Source organism: Cupressus sempervirens, chromosome 1 (assembly GCF_028749045.1).
Source record: "Cupressus sempervirens isolate cs-2001-9-10 chromosome 1, ASM2874904v1, whole genome shotgun sequence".
Taxonomy (NCBI): Eukaryota; Viridiplantae; Streptophyta; class Pinopsida; order Cupressales; family Cupressaceae; genus Cupressus; species Cupressus sempervirens.
Window position 1 is genome coordinate 834,300,626 of NC_143118.1, and position 16,344 is coordinate 834,316,969.

Genomic DNA, 16,344 nt, shown 5'->3' on the forward strand with positions numbered 1-16,344 from the left:
AATTCAACTAATACTTTTCGTTCCAATAATACTAATTACAAACAATCAAATTCTAATTCAAATAACTCCAACAATAAATTTCATGCCAAATATAATAATAATACCAATCATCCTAATAATACTCGTAATACTAATAATCAAAGGAATCATTCCAATTCCAAACCTCATTGTTCTTATTGTGGCAAAGATGGTCATCTTGTCAATAATTGTTTTAAAAAGCAAAATGATAAAAAACCTATGAACAATCATCAAACCTCAAACCATAAAAAAGGTAACTCGACTAGTTCTAATCCTCGTCATGCTTTTACTTGTAGCTTTAATCTTTGTAGACCTTTAGAATGGATTGTTGATAGTGGTGCATCACAACATGTCACTTCTCATAAAGAAATTTTTGATTCTTTACAACCTGATATTGCTAACATTCCTATTCTGTTAGCTAATAATCAGACTTGTAAAGTTGAAGGACTAGGTGATGTTACTATTCCTAATGGTAAATTGCATAATGTTTTATATGTACCTGACTTGAAAACTAATCTGCTTTCTGTTTCACAGTTATGTTAGAACTATAAAGTTGAATTCTACAAAGATACATGTTATATCATAGATCCTCAAACTTTCAATGTGATTGCTCATGCTAAAATGGATAATGACAATTTGTTTAAATTCCATGAATTTGCTAGTTCACGATATTCTTTACATACTTCTATTGATTCAATCTATGGCATGAAAGACTTGGTCATTTAAATTTCGATTATATTACTTTCATGCAAAAGCATAATATGGTTGATGGCTTGCCTCACATTATTCCTTCCAAGATTGCCTGTATAGGTTGTATGAGTGGTAAGATGCATAGGGAGCCCTTTCCAAGTGGAAAATCATGGCGAGCAACTCATAAGTTGCATCTTGTCCATAGTGATCTTTTGGGCCCCATGGAGAATACCTCCATCCAAGGTTCTTGGTATGCACTTACCTTTGTTGATGATTTTTCTAGACGAACTTGGATCTATTTTTTGCATAGCAAGGATCAAGTTCTTGATATATTTATTGAATTTCAGTTATATGTTGAAAGGCAATCTAGGTATAAACTTAAAATTCTTAGAACTGATAATGGGAAGGAATATGTGAATAATGCTTTTCATTCTTATTTGAAATCATGTGGAATTAAGCACGAGCTTACTATTCCTTATACACCACAACAAAATGGTGTGGTGGAAAGAAAGCATCGGACCATTGTTGAAATGGCTAGAAGCATGTTGCATGCTAAGAATTTGCATTATAAATTTTGGGCTGAAGCCATGTTTTGTGCAACTTATATTCTTAATCGGACTCCTACCAAAGCTCTCAAGGCTATCACTCCAGAAGAGGCTTGGTCTGGTAGGAAATCAAATTTACATCATTTACGGATATTTGGTTCTATTGCTTATGTTCATACGCCTAAACAGAAAAGGCATAAATTAGATGCTAAGTCATCTCCTTATATGTTTGTTGGCTATGATGAAAACACTAAGGGTTATCGTGTTTATGATTCCACTACTAACAAAGTTCAAATTGCCAGAGATGTTTGTATTGCAGAAAATGGAGTTCATGATTGCTCTACTACACAGGATGAAGAATTCAGTGGCACTAAAATTGTGCTAGTGGAGGACCAACCTCCTTCTCTTAACCCTACTCTTTCTCTTAATCCTTCAAATCAAGGACCACCGATTATTTCTGCTCCTACATCTCATGATACTCAAGTAGATACTAATGATACTTTTATTACTAATGATTCTTCCTCTAGTGATAATTCCATTACAACTAAACGTAAACCTAAATGGGCTCAAAACCTAATAAATGAAGCTGATGATTATATTTCTAAATCTGGTGGAATTAAACATAGAAGGATTAATTATTGTAATTATGCTTTGGTGACTACTATTATGAATTCTAACGATCCTAAGTCTTTTGATCAAGCTAACTCTCAACCTCATTGGCAGAAAGCCATGCAAGAGGAATATGATTCTTTACTTGCTAATCAAACTTGGGACTTAGTTAAATTACCTCCTGGCAAGAATCTAGTTTCATGTAAATGGTTATACAAAACAAAATTGAATACTAATAACGAAATTAGTAAATTTAAAGCTAGACTAGTTGCTAGAGGTTTTTCCCAAATTGAAGGCTTAGACTATAATGAAACTTTTGCACCTGTTGCTAAAATGCCTACTATCAAATTAGTTCTTGCTTTAGCATCTAAAATGAATTGGCCCATTCATCAAATGGATGTTAAAACTGCCTTCTTAAATGGTGAGTTACATGAAGAAATCTATATGGCTCAACCTCCTGGATTTGTTAAGAAAGGTAGTGAAAATCTGGTTTGCAAATTGAACAAATCTATCTATGGTCTTAAACAATCACCTAGAGAATGGTATTCTAAAATTAATTCTTTCTTTATTTCTCAAGGTTTTACTAGAAGTAAAAATGATCCTAATTTGTATATTAAACATACTAACGATGATATTATCATTGTTATTGTTTATGTAGATGATCTAATTCTCACTTCTAGTTCAGACATTTTGATTTCTGATATTAAATTCCAACTTAAACAGAAATTTCAAATGACAGATTTAGGTATCTTACATTATTTCTTAGGTATGCAAATTTTTCAAACTCCTAACAGTATCTTTGTTTCTCAAAGCAAGTATTCTTATGACCTTTTAGAAAAATTTAAGATGAATGACTCTAACCATGTTTCAATTCCATGTGACTTAGGAACTAAATTAATGAATGATATGAATACTCCTTTTGTTGATGAAACTTTGTATAGACAGTTAGTAGGAAGTTTAAATTATTTAACTCTTACTAGACCTGATATTGCTTATAGTGTTGGTTTAGTTTCTCGATTTATGTCTAAACCTCAACAAACTCATTTTAAAGTTGCTAAACGCATCTTAAGGTATATTAAAGGAACTATTAATATGGGATTATATTATGCAAACTCTGACTTTATTTTACATGGCTATACTGATTCCGATCTAGATGGAGATCCCAATGATGGGAAATCCACTTGTTGTTATTTTTTCTTTGTTGGTTCAGGTCCAATTTCTTGGAAAAGCAAAAAAGAACACTCTATTTCCCTATGCTCAACTGAAGCTTAATACAAAGGTTGTACCAATGCAGCTAAGGAAGCTTTGTGGATTCGAAGACTTCTTGACGATTTGGGTCTACCTCAACAATCACCTACACCTATACATTGTGACAATCAAAGTGCTATTGCCTTGGCAAAGAATCCAGTTTATCATGCACGCACCAAACATATTTCACTTCAACATCACTTCATTCGAGAACAAGTTGAAGACAATCAAATTATTCTTCTTTATTGTAAAGGAGAAGATCAAGTGGCCGATATTTTAACCAAACCACTTTCTAAAGAGAGATTTCAGTTCCATTGTAAAAGTTTGGGTTTACAACCCGTTGATGTAAACTCCCCAAGTAAAGATTAAGGGGGGGTGTTAGAAAGGTTAATCTTTCCTTGGATATATATTTTAATTGGGATATTCCAAGGGTCCCTACATGTAGTTTGTCCACTTGTACACATGTGGAGGACATGTCATTGTTTGTCCTTTATTCCACATGTAAGGACAACTCTTGTTTATTTCTTTATTTAGTTTATCCTCCTTAAGAGGATTGTGACACTTTGCACACACCTATTATGAATGTGGCATTCATAGAAATGGGAGTTACAAATGCAACTCCTCTCTCATCTCTATATAAGAGATGCTCCTCCTTCTTTCTTCATAACAACACAACAACACTCTTAGCACTTGATGTTATTGTATTGAGCTACTTTTGCACCAACACTCTCTCTCTCTCTTCTCTAGGCATTTGCCTTCATTCATAATACTCACAAGGGGTTTTCTTTGCTTTCCCCTTATAAATCCTTGTCTCCATTGTTGAACCATCTTGGTGTATGCTCTTGGAGTTGCTTATCTTATGGTAACATTGTTTCACACTTAACTTACTTGGATTGTTTCTCATTCCTTGCTCAACATTATCATTTCTTACATGACTTGCTTAAAAAACTAGACTTATTCATTTTACCAAGTTGACTTTCTTTACACATAGAATTAACAAGATTATGCAAAATCAATAAACCTATCACTCTCTTCTTTCTACTCACCTCAACCATATTATCAAAGTTCACTTGAAACAGTCTCTTATGTTATAGCCATATATCTTCAACTTTAGCAAATAGGCATGTATTTATGGTAGGATATAGATAAAATATATTACCTCTTTTTTGATCTCTAGTTCCAATCAACTTTCCTTCTTCATCAAAATAACTCACCTTTCTATTTTGAAACTCTAGTCAATGACCTATTTTGTTTAGTTGTGTAACACTCAACAAATATTTATTTTAGATCTTAAACCCAATAAGCATCATCATGTCTAATCCTTGCATTCAAAATTATTGAACCTCTACCTTTCACAAGATATGAAACATCATTTCCAAGTTTTACAAATTCACCCTCATATTCTTCTTAACTTATCAAACTTATAAATATCATCAATCATGTGATGTGAGCAACCACTATCAATGATGCGAGTATCATTTTTGCTAACATTAGATATAAGGGTTTTATCTTATTCATATATTTCTTCCCCTAAGTCTTCTTTCATAGCAACAAATACAACTTCCCCACCTTCATTTTCATCGTCAAATTTTGATTTATTGTGTTCTTCCTCAACAATGTGACATGACTTATTTCCCTTATCCTTGTAGTCTTTTTTCCTTTGGTATTTGTTATCCTTTTTTTATATTCTTGTCACTCCTATGCTGGTTAGGACATCTAGATTCAAAATGACCAACTTTATTACATTTAAAGAATATTAATGGTATTTTGCCTTTGTATTCTCTTTTTCTTCTCGGTAGTCTCCAAGCTAGTAGTGCTTCAATCTCTTCATCATTTGAATCACAATCACCCCTATCTTTCCTTGAACTTCCAATAGTTAGAGATAACTTGAAAGTATTTATCTTAGGAACATTGTTATCAAAGTTACTTAACTCAAAAGTAGTTAGTCCACCAACCAAACCATTAAGGGTAAGGACATTACTAGGCATAGCTATGAATTATTAAATAGTAGATACTCTAATAGAATAAATAGGTAGTGAGGTTCTTAGTACTTTACTTACAACTTCTTCATCACTTATGAATCCTCTAATAACTTCTATGGCGCCAACAACTTCCTCGATTTGGTTACTATGATGGGCAATGTCTTCTCCTTCTTTCATCCTCATGTCATCATATTGTCCTCTTAGGCTTTCAACTTTTTCTTCTAATACATTTTGATCTCCACCATGAACAAGTATCAACTTATCCCACATTTCTTTTGCAGTGTCATAGTCTTTGATGTCATCAAAATCAACATCGGTAAGAGAAGAAGAAATCTCTATCATCAAGGTGTTGTGATCTTTTTTTTCCCTCATTTGAACAACACTCATAGGTGGGGTAGGAGGTATATATTGATTGTCCAGATAATGTAATACATTATCTCTAATGCCTGACAAGTACAATATCATTCTGTTTTGCCATAATGCAAAGTTCTTGTTCTTTTCCTCCAAGCACTTAGCTTTGATACCAATTGCTCGATAACTAGGGGGTGAATAAATTATATCCAATTATCCTACAAGTCCTTAAACACTTTTCACAAATTCACAATTCAACAACTTAGCTTGGTATCAAATCTATCTTTTACCAATAAACTTTTAACTTCATATACCAAGTATCATAGTAAACTTTCCTTGTGTATACCGAGTTATAGCAGTAAACATTAAACATAAATATAGCATGCAACACAATAATCATTCACACAATTTGACAAAAATATTTAACGTGGAAACCTTGTTAAGGGAAAAACCATCTGGGCCAGGCAACCCAAAAATTTCACTCTTTGGAAGTGAGCTCTATTTGGAATCAACCTTGTAAAAGGTTGTATACATATTGTCAAATGTGACCTTGTTAGAGGATTTACACCAAATATCATCTAGATCTTATCACTCCTAAACATTAAGAGTGTTTTTCTCTCATTACAAAATATTAAATTGGATGCTATCGCACAAATGGATTTACAAATAAGACTTGTTACATCCACTCAGTTAAGAGATTTTCCACTGCAGTGATTAGAAAGTAACAGTGAAGTGATTTGTTAATATTGGCAACTCATTTTTCTTGGTCAAATCTCTATTTTGTTCAATCTCTTTCTGATTTTCATCCTCTTTCTTCTCTCTTCTGGCTGACCCACTCACATTCACATCAACTTAGCACTTCCTTTTCTTGATCTTCACAATGCAGTTCTTCTCGGTTATCCCTTGGCTATCAATTTTTTTCTTCAACTTGATCAACAATAATGAACATCTCACTCGTCCCTTAAATATAAAACTTCGTGTTGCTTAATAAAATGTCCAATCTTCATCCATCTCATCTTCATTGAATCTAGATACTCAAGTGAAACCCTTTTACCTTGAACTTTGTGCTCCAATTCAAATCATCAAATCTCCTTCATTAGATCATCTTTGAATTTCTCCAACCATAGATCCCATGACTAACTTCATCCTTATCTTTGAAACTTCTCAAACAATTCATAATTTCATCAAATGTTAGCCTTTAACTAAATCTTCTTCAAATTGTTCTTCCTTTCCTTTGCTTGGTTACAATATGCTCATTCAGTCAACATTGGGCTCAATTAATATTGCTCTTGCCTGGTTAATACTAGACATCCTTCACTTTTTCATCAGTTGCTCGGTGAAAACTATAATAGCTTGATTAATACTAATTTCTCCATTCACTGACCAAAATTTCTTTCTTATACATGATCTCAACACTTAATCAAATCATTCAAAAGCATCAAACCAATATCATACTATCAGAGTCTAATGCATTCAAGTTCACATTGAAATCTATGCACTTATCATCACTTACTTCATCATTATACTTTTTTCATTCCTCTTCATCAATAAAATTATATATAACTCTAATAAATTAGCATAATGTCTTACCAATTAAGGGTTGACATCAATGACAACATAACAATTGATATGACTCGTTCACATACATTATCAAAATTATCATTTGGGGCTAATGTGTGTGTGTGTGTGACCAATTTCAATCTTACCATATAAGTCTAATAATTTTTGTTCCAATGCTAAGGAACTGGGAAAAAAGGCAAAATCTCATAGTTACAGTGTTTTTGGATGTATTACAAACAATATCAAAGTTGTTACAAATTATTCATTCAATATGTTGTAGTCATATATGCAATATAAATATTTTTTTTTATCAAGATAGTTTATAAAGCTGTTAAATATAAGTATTGGTCGACTAACTCAAAGTGTTTGCAATCAAAACATAACAACTAAGAACCACATCTCTAAACAGTTTATGAAAAGTTATCAAAGTCATTCCTAGATGATTTTGTTGTACTAATTGTCTCACATCATGTTATAATGGAATATTTATAAAATATACATATTGTATTAAAAAAGAACACAAACTCAGATAATATATTGTCATGATCCAAACGACCAATAATGTTATTACTACACCCTGCCTTGCTGCACTCATAGGCCCCAATAGGAGGTTCAATGTCAATATGAATATTTGCAGTATCCTCACATCCTGGTCCAAACTTCTCCCTTTGTTCTTCGATCTTCATATTCTCTTCCTTGATATTGATATTTTTGTCTTTAGTAAATTGCTTTAGGTTGGCTTGATCCTATTTTTTCAACATGTCAGAGTATGTGTCAAAGTAGTGTGTAGATTGAATATCCTATTTACAGAATTATGATACCTTCTTAGACTAACTTGTACAAAAAACATATTTGGTTACCTCCAAGAGTGAAAAAACCTAAGACATTATGTAAAAGTGTGTGAGTTTAAAATTAAACTCAATAAGGTCTCACTTAATGTTTTTAAATACTTTCTCATTCCTTTCCCTCCAAAGATACTATGAGACTTCAACAGATAGAATATGCAACTTGGTATCAAAATCATTAACTAAATCAATAAGAGATTCATGCTAGGCAGGACTAGGTTTGGTATTTCATGTAATGCATTGACCGATAAAGAGAGACCACACCTTACAAGAAAATTTACACTCAAAAAATAGATGTTGAAAGCTTCATTGCAACCAAAAATACTACCAAAATACACATTCAATACCCATAAAAGAAAGGACAATACCTACACCAAGTTTTTTTAATAGTAGGAGCCAACAAAAAGACAATTTCTTGGGTTCAAGGGGGAAGTTCCATATCAAATCAAAAACAAAATTCCATCTAGTATTTTTCCAAGTAAGGCCCCAATTATGATTGATCCAATTGAGAGTAGTAGTGTCATATTTAAGCATGTTGTAAATCTATTTAGTGGAAATGTCCATTAAACGAGTAGGATCACACCGCTTCAACTACATTGGAAATTGATTATTATCCCTAATCTTTCCAAGAAAATAAAGACTCATAGCTTTAGAAATAGGAATTTTTTTTGTGAGAGGGTGGGGTATCAAACTCATACCTAAGTTCCTCCCAATATCCTAAATGATTGTTAACTGATATGTCTTTGATATATGATGTCCTATTTTTATTCCATGAGTTTGTAGAACAACTTTGTGTAATGGCCAAAGGTTTATTATCAAGTGATATTCCTCGCCATATAGATCTATCAATAGTTGAAAAAGTAGGCGGTTCATCAACAATATTTTTGGAACATAGAAACCCTCACACATGAGACAATGATTTATACAAGGATATGAACACTTTAGATCCAAAGACTCTTATCTCTACTTCTCCAAATATAATATCACAAAGGGGAACATTATTCCACTATTTTCCTTTTCTAATAAAAATTTTGCATCAATTATTTCTAGATTAAAAAATTACATGAATCGTCACCTTAAATGTATAGATGTATATCCATTTGGAGGCCAAAATAATCGTATGGGCCTTTAAACATTCGAGTCCAAGACCCCCTAAAGTTATAGTCCTACAACACCAATCTTTGATTACACAATGTCTCTTTTTTCACTTGCTAGCCCCTTTTTAGGGATACAAGAAAACCTGGAGCATCATAGTATTTTCTTGTATAAAATAGTCTAGTTTATGTCAAATCAGTGTTTCTTGTGCTTTGAAAAATGCCATAGGACATGAAACCCTTGCCCTTGTTATAATTTTGAATTACCTTTTTAGCAACTTAAGGGAAGGGTCTTGTCACCATAGGAAAGGGGACCCTTTTTATTTTGCCTAGTGATTAAGTTGCTAGCTATTGGTTCCCCCCTAAACTATTATTTTCCTAAGTCATGTTTGTCTTTTGGTTGTGGGGGTGTATTTTCCTAGACAATAATTCATTAAAATTGGGTCATGATAGCATGCCAAGAAACTCAATAAAATATATTATGTTGACCCAGTGGTATTTTTTAAATAGATACTTGTCTTTATTCACATGGTGTAATGTCATTTGTTGTAATATGCCTAAAAGAATGAGCAGACCCACAATGCATTTCTTTTTATGATTGTCAAATCATGGGAGATCTAACAGATTTTGTATTATCACTACCACAAGATGCAAGGAGTATAATAAAAGCGATAAAGAGAAATTTTGGCATGCATCCAAGTGGGTCCAATCCTACAAGAAAGTAGTGAGTGGATGGTCATTTTCTCAACCATCATATTTAATTGCAATGATTGTCACTTGGTCACTATAAAAAGATTTACAATATTTAACCAATGCGATGAAGCGACATTCAGACACATCTCCTTGGTGGGGTCATGTCTAATGTTAAATAATTGAACTTTATCGCAAATAAATGAGTGACACATGTTGTACATGGGTTAAGTGTGAGGACCACCTAGGAGAAGTCAGGGGTGTACTTCAGAGCATCTGATGTGATTAAATCTCAAGGTTGTCATTTTATCACTATAAAAAGGTGCAAGGCTTTTAACAAAAGTGACATAACAACATTGAGCCACATGTCCAATGTGGTCCTAGCTATAGATGCCCCCTATTTTCTCCACAATCATTAGATCAAAAGAAGATCTATAGTGGTTGCATTATCATTATCAAGAAGTGTATACTATTTGATTTTTGTGACAAAGAGTCAATGTGCCACACATCATGGGAAATAAAATGGTTAGAAAGGGGGCCATAGTGTTGAGGTGGTTTAAAATTGTCATTATATCATTAGTTTGACTTTCTTGTCACCCTAAGAAAGGAGACTCAACATGCATAGACTTAGTAAGATTTGTATTTTAATCAATGGTCCACTTTCAAAGTTGATCATGACTTTTTTCAATCTTGTTATCTGTGATATTGATGGCTAATTAATTCAAAATTCTTGCAGATTTTATGAGATTTTCTTGTCCCTAAGTCATTTGTAGAGTACTTGGTTGAAGTGTGATCAATTCCCAAATACAATTCTATGTGAGACAAAGTTGCAAAAAAACCTAAGGTTTCACAGAAGAAATTACATCAAGAATGAGTAAGCATTCTTGCCCAAAATTTATAGAATTACTCTTAAAGATGACATTATAGTTTCAGCCCTCTGTGGATAAGATATTTTATAGGCACCAGACAATGTCGCCTATAAAATATTTCTCAGGAAAGGAGTGTGCATGATGACTTTTTATAATAGTTAGGTATGTCTACCAATGATTCTTCTAAGGGTAAAAGGCTTGTTCCAATTCACTGCGGTTACAAGTTGTTGAGGGTTTGTATGATAAGGGAAATTGGGTTAGAGATGTTAAGGCTACCACAAGTGTCTAGGAGCTTTTCAAGACATGGTTTTATTATAGAAACCTAGGTGCCCCACATGATAATGTATTGGAATTTCAATTTAGGAAAACTGGTTGTACTGGGTTTTTTTTATGGATTCAAACCTCCTAACCCTACTTTCCAAATATATGATTCAGTCCTTGATTTAGTGAGAAACTGGGATAGAATAGGCTTGTTTAAGATCACAACAAAGGAGATTCATGAGGTTTTCATGATGGACCCACCTTCTGATCTCCATGATACCATAGATTTTGAGACATTACAAGAAGTATATGAAGTTCAAAGGGTTTATCTTAGAAATGTTCCCTTGAAGGAACATTTAGCAAAGATTAGCAATCTAATTTTGGTCTCACCAACCACTCCAGAACCATAATTGAAAAAATATTTCACTCCTTGTGCCCAAGATATATATGCAAAATATTGTTATTTAGGGAGGTGATAGTAAATTCCAGGGTATACCCACCTAAATCTTGCAGAATTCAAAAGGAAGAGGACTAAATGTCTTATTAGTTGGTCCTAGTTGTTGGTGTTTGAAAATGTTACCCATTTCCAATTACCCTGATGAGAACAAGATGCATCTAGGGGCAGCTAACTCCCATTATCAACACATCCATTCAGGCACCAGGCCAACTATAAGGCCGTACTCCTTCTGCACTTCAGGCTCTGCAAAACCTAGGTGGGTGAACCTCTTTAGAACTGACTATGTGACCAGTGCAATAAGCATATTCAGGATCTATAAAAGCAGATGAAACCCCTAATCCTTCTATGCTTAACCAAGAGATCACAAGCATGAAATAGCTAAGGACATGACTCATGAAACTGGAAAGCTAAGTGTGGGTTATACTTTGAATACCTTTCAACAATAAAATGAAAATGATTTAATAGATTGATATCAGCAAGACCCAAGTATGAGCAACAGAACTTAATGATCCTATCTCTGACTAGTGCCTTATCTATTGGGCAATTAAATGAATCATAACCATACATCTCCTGGAAACCTCAAACGTATCTCTACATTAAGATCCCTTATCTATCTTTCACCTTGTGAATAGACATCTGCTATAGAATGAATCTCATACTCAGAAAATCCTATCATGAAATCTGCAAACCCTGTGACAAATATCAAGCAATTACATGGTTCTTTGTTCCATAAGCAAGACATTTTAACCACATACATTTCAAAATGTAATGCAACCTAATTCATGCTCTTTGATCACAAATTAGAAGAAATGACAGAGCCATAATCAGGAGACAAGATTCAAACTGAACTTCAAACTTTTGCTGCACTTTATTTGTTTTCCTTGAAATCAAATACATGAAATGTACAGAAAATAACTCATAGATCACCTAACAGAAAAGAACTATCTGCATAAAACTTAAAATGTTGTTCAATACAAGAGAAAATGCTGAAGAATGGTTTCTCAGTGCAAAAATCGAAACCCTTACAAATGAAGAAAGAAAGAAAGATATAGCAAGAAATGAATTCCCAAATCTGATATGCAATTGCCAAGTGTCCACTTGAAATCCAATCCTCTGTAACTGAAAAACCTCTTTTTTCTTTCATCCCTTCTGATCTAATTTTGTTTCATCATTAATCTGTAACAAACTTGCAAAATATCCTTGCCTAATGATGAAAACCCTTTACTTGCCAAAATATTTGATTGCCCCATGAAAAAGCCAGTGAAAATGAGTTTTTACTGAGTAAATCAGAACAAATTCGACCCTAACTGCATTTCCATTGCCTTCTACTGATATCCAGGTCATTATCTTGACAAAAAACAAATCTGAACTTCCTGGTATGAATATGGTTGCACTTTAGGTACCTGATAGAAAACCTCGTGTAGCTCAAATTTACTGATACCTATGCAAAAGCCGACTCCAGATTCGGAAAGTTCATTTCTTCCCGATTCCGGCGATATATAATATCGCATATCTAGCCTCCCAGAAACCCGTTTAATCTCGATCTGAAAAATGACTCCCTCGCCTAAAAAAATGCTCAGGTCTGCACACTTTGTTTTTAAACTTTTGAAAGATTTAAAATTACTTCTATAGTCAAAACTTTAGAATATGCCCTTTTTCAATTTAAAAAAAAAACTTGAACGTGATTTGAAAATTGGGAAATAATAAAAAATTATTATTTTATTTGCCTTCATATTTCCCTCTCCTTCCATCTGGGTCAACCAGCTTCTGCCACGTGGCATCTTTTGATTCACTCATGCTATGTCGCTATGGTAACTAGTGAGCAACTTTCGATAGCGACATAGCACCTACTGTCAGATCTGTGCCACGTGGCGTGATCTGGTGCGATCTTGAGACCTGCTTGCCGCATGACCTTCTGTTCTCTGCCACGTGTCCAGATTTAATTGGCATGTACTGCCACCTCAGCATGCTGACAGAGTCACCATGTCATCACCCGACCTGGGCCTATTGCCACATGTCACGAGGTCGCTATCTTGCTATGGTAACTGGTGAGCACTTTCGGTTGGCGAGTTAGCGACACTCGCTCGATCAAGACATGTGTCACCATCTCCTTCCTCGGTCTATTTCCTGCCACCTCATCATGCCGGTTAGTTTGTTTAAAATATTGCTTTGTCATGCTGACGTCAGTCCACCTCATCCGGGTCGGGTCCCACTTTAATTGCTCACGGCCTCCACAAAAAGTGCTTTGTCTTTAGACACAATGCCTTTTGCATGCTATTGTATTTAAATATTAAACGGTACCCTCCTACGAGTGATGTGGGATTATTGCTTTTCGCATACTCTGCACTGCGCGGCTTCCTTCTGCCCTTAACGTTGAATCTGCGGGTTCTTTGAAACATGGATGGCTTCCTTGTCTATCTCTTTCAACGTGAGTCTACTTCCAATCGCTTCCCCTGTTTTCTTTTGATGTGTGAGAGCTTGTGTTAATATGCCTGCTGCTTTTAACTTTTTTGCTTGCATTTTATCTCTGTCTTTTCTTTGCGTAGGGTTGCTTCACTGGTGGCATGAATCTTTATTTCAAGTTGATGCTCTGCCCTTATCTAAACCACTTCTTCTATCTACCTACATGGTCTAGATCTCTATGAACTCAGAATTTTGTTTTCTTCTACGAACCAGAAATGAAACGCAGTCCCTTCTCAAACACATTTGCTAGATCTTGCTTCACTCAGGATCTCAAAACATCTTCGCAAGGGCATTATTTTTGTTTCAAATAGTGCAATCTGTACACATCTCTCATAGCAATTTTCCGTGAACAATCTTGGATGTAAACTTCTTTGCATGTCCTGGTAAACCCATACTCGGAGGTTTTTGATGACTTAATTGTTTTCCCAGAGGGCGTGCTTGAAAATCTAAATGCAATCACCAGCTTGGCCCAATGGTGGCAGAAAAATAATTTATTTTCCTATGCAGAGGAAAATGCCTTGGTGCCTTAAACTGCCAATATAGATTGCCCACACTTTGCATGGATCTCCAATGTCTATGGGTGTGCTATATTTTCCCACACAAAAAGCATGTACAAGTTTATCGATTTCAATCCAACTACATCTGGGCATCTTTTTGATTCCTTTATCTTTTATCAAATTTCTTAACAGAAAAACATAAATCATGGCATTTGTAGGGTTCTGCTCAAAAAGATGAGTTGCTGCAAATACTCCTAATCCTAGATTTCCATGTGGTCTACATGCACCAAGCAAACACATCCACACAAATGCCACAGGCTTTATTGGCATTTTTATGATATAGCTTAGAGTTTCTTTAAGATAGCCAGCATGGCTAAGAAGGTCGATCATGCAAACATAGTGATCAGTTGTATGTACAATGCAATAAGAATCACATATGCCATTGAAGTATTTGCAGCCCTCATCCACCAGACCTGCATGGCTGCATGCTAATAAAACACAAGTGTGGCTTAAATGATCAGGATATGTTCCAGAGTGCTTCATTAGTTCAAAGAGTTTCAAGGCATCCTTGCAAAAACCATTTTGTGCATACCCTGTAATCATTGCAGTCCATGAACCTACATCTCTTTGAAGCATTTTGCCAAACAGTTCATTTGCCTTGTGTAAGATTCCACATTTTGCATACATGTCTACTTCAAGGATTTCTAGGACACAACACAATGTACAATCCATTTAGGCTAGCCAATCACAGGATCAAAGTTATAACATGCCAAACAGGGGTACGGATCAATCTGGATACCTTAGCCGTAACAAAACAATGCAAACTAAGTTTTTGATCATGTTTAGCAAACTGATCAAATGGATTCGACATGATCTCAAAATTGGAACATATGAAGTGTCTTACCCTTAGAACACAATGCAAAAAGAATTTTTTCATTTGGGTCAGCTGGGTTAAAGATATTATTGGTCGAACAGGGCTTCCCAGAATTGTGAACAACTAGTTAAATGCACAAAACAATAAATGACCAACTTTGTGGGGTGCAAAACCTAGTCAAACGGATTCGAAATGACTTGAAAATTGAAACATAGGTTCTCTATTATGGACACTAAACATACCCAAAGTGAATAGTCATGACATATTCCTGGGTAAAAGATATTCAGATGCAAACTGGGCCTCTGATCGCTATTTGACACTTGGTAGAATTGCAAATTTTGACACTAGCTCAAAATGGGACTTCACAGAATGATTCGGGATGGCAAAATAACATTGTGGATCATATGCATATGTCAAAAGAAAGGTGTTAAGCCACTCAAACACCATCTAGGCCTCAAGCTACCAACTGACCACATGCATAAAAGGCACTTTAGGACATGATTTTCCAAAATTTTCAAAATGTGACTAAAAATGAAGCATGCAATTTTCAGTCCCAACACTAGTGACATGTTTGGGAGTACTTATGATGTTTTATAGCTATTTCCTAGGTATTTCCCACATCTTAAAGGGTTGCTAAAATCTTGTAACATCATGAAACAAAAAAATCGTGACTCTGGTGGGGAAATATGATGTGGCTTATGTGTGAAAAGTGTTGCATATGTTAGAATAGTGTCCTTTCTTGTGTTGTAGAGTTGGATCTATTTTTGTTAGGATTATTTTGACGTGGTCACTATTTTAGGTTTTTCTCCCTAGAACAATGTGTCTTATTTTAAACTGAGAGTAGGTCAGACATGCTTTTATGTTTTTCACAGGATCAAAATTTGTATTTTTTCTTGATTGGTTCAGCTTGGTGTAGATTCTCAAAGTTGTCATTAAAGGAAGTTTTATTCCCTAGGTGGGTGGCAACTTAGTCATAGTTTCTTAAACCATTGTTTATGAATTTTATTTTATTAATATCTTAATGGCTGAAAAGAGAAAAAAAACACAAGGGCCTACACACAAGAACATCCTAAAGTACTATTATAGACTGATCTAACCAAGGGTAATAGGAAGATCTAGCCTAAGAAAAAGGGAGAGTCCAGTCATGCTTGGCAACCTAGAAATAATGTGGGGGTAAACCTCTGGCCTCGAATTGTAGAAGAGAAATGTTTTTCCTCTAGGAGTTTTGACTCTGATAATACTGGTATCTGTTAGGAACCTGTGTGTTCCTTCTGTTTATTTTGTTAGAGTA

General features: G+C 34.5%; 1 pseudogene; it reads right to left on the minus strand.

Annotated features, from left to right (window-relative positions):
* Positions 1 to 14,173: 14,173 nt before the first annotated feature.
* LOC149580440 (pentatricopeptide repeat-containing protein At2g03880, mitochondrial pseudogene) lies at positions 14,174 to 14,866 on the minus strand (annotated as a pseudogene).
* Between the last annotated feature and the right edge of the window lie 1,478 nt (positions 14,867 to 16,344).